This window comes from Pan paniscus, chromosome 1 (assembly GCF_029289425.2).
Source record: "Pan paniscus chromosome 1, NHGRI_mPanPan1-v2.0_pri, whole genome shotgun sequence".
Lineage (NCBI taxonomy): Eukaryota > Metazoa > Chordata > Mammalia > Primates > Hominidae > Pan > Pan paniscus.
In genome coordinates this window covers 62,170,675-62,175,242 of record NC_073249.2, presented here as the reverse complement: position 1 = coordinate 62,175,242, position 4,568 = coordinate 62,170,675, and the positions used below count along the sequence as shown (strand labels likewise).

At 36.1% G+C, this 4,568-nt stretch overlaps 1 pseudogene; it reads left to right on the top strand.

Annotated features, from left to right (window-relative positions):
• Nucleotides 1-1,055: 1,055 nt before the first annotated feature.
• On the top strand, nt 1,056-2,218 carry LOC100971332 (farnesyl pyrophosphate synthase-like; annotated as a pseudogene).
• The last annotated feature ends 2,350 nt before the right edge of the window (nt 2,219-4,568 follow it).

Genomic DNA, 4,568 nt, shown 5'->3' with positions numbered 1-4,568 from the left:
ACAGCCACTAAAGGGAGAAAAGTACCTTGTCATTTGGGATAAAACTAGATATATCTATACTTTAAGCCTAGATATTCTGTTCCTGGTTGTAGCAAAGGAATCTAAATTTAAAAGCTGTGTATACAGCTCAACTGAGTAACCATCAGTAAGAAATATAGTTCTTAATCTATGATTGGCAACCAATAATCGAAATGATTTTCAAACTCCAAGAACAGCTATAGCATTTATATCAATAAATATCATAGGAAGTCACAAGACATAAGCTATGCCTCTCACCTTTTTTCGGTTTTCACTGCTTATAACATTAATATTATAAACTATCATTATTCTCCAGAGGATTATGTCTTTTAAGTCATTCATCATCACCTCTGCCACATTACTTATGTATATTTTATTACTTAAGAAAAAAGAAATTAAATATCCAAAATGAAATTTGTATCATTTTAGGGACTTAAATCTTTAAAGCAAGGGCATTCAGAGCAAGGACTGAGTTTATAGTCACTATTTTCTGCTGTATCTAGGCATCGTTCAGAATTTCAGTCATAAATTACTCAAGATTCTGACTGATATACTTTGCTTTTTGACACTGAGTTACACAGTTAATTATATGTAGAAAGCTTTAGAGGTGACTACAAGGGACATTTTTCTTTCATTGCTTTAATACATATTACATTTTAATTGATAAAAGTTTCTAATATTGTAAAAATACATTTAGGTATGATAATTATTTAAAGGAATATTCTGACTTCCATTTTGAATATTTGAAAAATTAGGCTGCCTGGTTAAGTCTCCATAATAGGTTTAAGAAAATAATTATGTAAATACAGAAATTTTTAACTACAAGGTATAAGCTTAGGAAAGTTATAATCACATGATTCAGTATTGGGAAAGTGTTCCCATAAAAAATTAATTATGTACCTGTATTTTTCAACCACCATGACAATGCATAGGGTTCATAGCGATTCTTTATAAATGCTGACCCTCATCTCCCACCACCAGCCCTGCCACATCACAGGTCTTCTCATGTCCCATTAACAACTTCATGGTACAGGACTATGTACTATGAAACATCCTGGAAGTCTGTTAAAGCGTTATGCAGACCCACATCCAGGAACAGAGCCCTTTGCTCCTCCCTCAGAATGAATGAGACCAGAAATCAGATGTTTATGCCCAAGAAAAGTAGGAATTTGTACAGCACTTCTCCCAGATTGTTAGGGTGCTGACTAAGGATGAGATGGGGTACCCAGAGACAGGAGATGCTATTGCCCAGCTCAAGGAGGTTTGATGCCATTGAAGGCAAGTATCACTGAGGTTTGATGGTGCTAGTAGCGTTCCAGGAGCTGGTGGAGCCAAGGAAACAGGTTGCTCATAGTCTCCAATGGGCCCTGACTGTGGGCTCGTGTGTGGAACTGCTGCAAGCTTTCTTCCTGGTGGCAGATGACATCATGGATTCATGCTTCACCTGCCGGGGACAGATCTGCTGGTATCAGAAGCCAGGCATGGATTTAGATGCCATCAATGATGTTATCCTTCTGGAAGCATGTATCTACCACCTGCTGAAGATCTATTGCATCTACCACCTGCTGAAGATCTATTGCCGGGAGCAGCCCTATTACCTGAACCTGACTGTGCTCTTCCTGCAGAGTTCCTATCAGACTGAGATTAGGCAGACCCTGGACCTCATCACAGCCCCCCAGGGCAATGTGGATCTTGGCAGATTCACTGAAAAGAGGCACAAATCTATTGTCAAGTACAAGACAGCTTTCTACTCCTTCTACCTTCCTGTAGCTGCAGCCATGTACATGGCAGGAATTGATGGCAAGAAGGAGCACGCCAATGCCAAGAAGATCCTGCTGGGGAAGGGAGAGTTCCTTCAGGTTCAGGATGATTACCTTGACCTCTTTGGGGACCCCAGTGTGACCGGCAAAGTTGGCACTGACATCCAGGACAACAAATGCAGCTGGCTGGTGGTTCAGTGTCTGCAACAGGCCACTCCGTAACAGTACCAGATCCTGAAGGAAAATTCAGGCAGAAGGAAGCCAAGAAGGTGGCCTGGGTGAAGGCACTATATGAGGAGCTGGATCTGCCAGCCGTTTTCTTGCAATATGAGGAAGACACTTACAGTCACATCATGGGTCTCATCGAACAGTATGCAGCGCTCCTGCCCCCAGCCATCTTTCTGGGGCTTGCACGCAAAATCTACAAGCGGAAAAAGTGACTTAGAGACTGCAAGGGAGGCGAGAGGAGGCTGTCAATAAATAAATTATTGTGGAAAAAAAAGGGGGCATGCATACCATAGTTTTAGGGGGTAAGTAAATGTGCATCTGTAGAAGGACAGAGATTTAGAATCCAGCCCTACAATTCACAACACATGGTATATAAAGTGGCCATTGCCATTGCACTTTTAATTTTATCTTACTAATACATATATTTGGAGTAGAAATATACTAGTTATAGTACAGTATATTCCATGATGTGAAGTACGTAGTATAAATGGGTTTATAGGATATAGGATAAGGATACTCTGAGAGTTAATGTTGCTGAGTAAGAAGCATTATAAACAGCTTATAATAATCTAAGATTAAATTATCTGCATAGAAGGCACAGCAACCTGTAAAAGAAGAACATTTTTTCTCAATCCAATAGTGTTAACACTAGCTAAACAATAGCTACTAATATTAAACATTGTACTTATGGTTTGAAAGTCAACTAAACCTATAATTTAAAATCTAAGAGGAAGAAAATTTTGTCAAGATTTTGCTCAACCAGGTAGACAGTGAGATGTCAGCAAGAAAGATGCAACAACATTTTATTTGTATATGTGCAGCATATTATCTATTTTTCTCCAAGACCGGGAGAAAATAAAACTTGATAAAAACTTCATTACAGTAAGCAATAGAAAAAGTCTATTCCAGATTTATTGGAAAACTCCATTTATAAAACACAAGACAAATTTTGGAAAGTACTTTTTTTCTGTAAAATTCAATAAATTATGGGCTCTATTAAACACATGAACAAAATTATATTATAATGACTGAAATGGAAAGGTATCCATAAATGTGGAAGGGGATAAGAAAGCTGAATGAGTAAAAAATATAAAAGGAAACTAAAATGCCATTGTACATGTGGTTTTTACCAGAAATAACAATATGCAGAAGTGACTCTGTAACAAAATCTGAATCTTGATTTCAATTTTAATGTGTTAATTGAATCCAGAAGTCAGAGAAAAATAGCCAATAAGCAGAAAATATCCAAATAAGATAATGGATATTTACATAAGAGAAAAATCCAATGTAAGTTCATATTTTCTAAAAATAATAGTAGAACAAATGTAAGAAAAGCCGTAATCAAAGATAAAATAGACATAAGCTTTCCGGAGTTAAAGAAATGCCTGATTTTAAAGATTGACATGAATCACTGTATAATAGAAAAAAATCAATGAAAAGAGAACAATGTTCAAATTTATGCTGATTAAATTAATATTCAGAGTAATAAAGATAATAAATCAACATTATATAGGCAACACTTAGGGAAATATAATAAAGGAATCAAAAATGCATAAATGGAATTGCTATTGTGTTAAGAGCATTTTCTCATATCCTTAAATATTCTTTTAAAAATGTTATTTCCATGCTTTATCACATGTATATACCAGGATTGAGTTAGATTTTTCCTATTCGTGGACATTTGGGTTATCTAAAGTGGTTTGCATTTTAAAATAGTTCTGTTATAGGTTTTATAGCATATTTGTATAGCATCTATTCGTATTTCTTAAACTACTTAGAATCTTGGAAGTAGAATTACTGACTCAAAAAGTATAAATATTTAAATATTCATAATACATATTTTCAAATTGCTTTCCACAGACTGGCTGTTTACACACTCTCCAGCTTGTCCATCTTCTTTTACTCTTAGTCACAGCTCTTCTCTACTCATTTACTTAAGGTTTATGCATTGTTTCCTTTGCATTCATCATAGTGTTATTTCTGGAGACATAAAGATACATTGAGAGTCTTAACATTAGAAAGTGTCCATCCCAGTGGAGGCAGAGATAGGGAGGGATATATTGGAAATACTGCATAACAGACAATTATAAAACACTGTGATAAGAACAATCTAGAACAGTGACAGATAAAAGTTATTATGACAGTAAAGAGAAGACATTCCTAACCCAGACCACAGAGTTCAAGGACAGTCCTCTGGTAAAGAAGTAACATACTGAGTTGTGTGAAGTGAATTGAATCCAATAAAATTAAATTTGAATTTAAGGAAGTGAAGAGAGAGAGAGAGAGAGAGAATGTAGGAAGGCACCAGGTAATTTCAAGATGGAGAGAAATATGAACAAAAGAACAGAGGCAAGAAACACAAAGAGGCAAGAATCATCAATAGTTTAGTATTCTTGGAAAGTGAAGCTTGATGGATGGCATAGTAAAATATCAGGCTAGAGAGGATAGATGTAGCCAGATCATGGAGAATATTGGAAATCAGTTTTAGGAGCTTGGCAATTAAATACCACTAAAGGCCATCAAGCTGTCATAGTTGCATGTTAGAGAGATTCATCTGGAAGA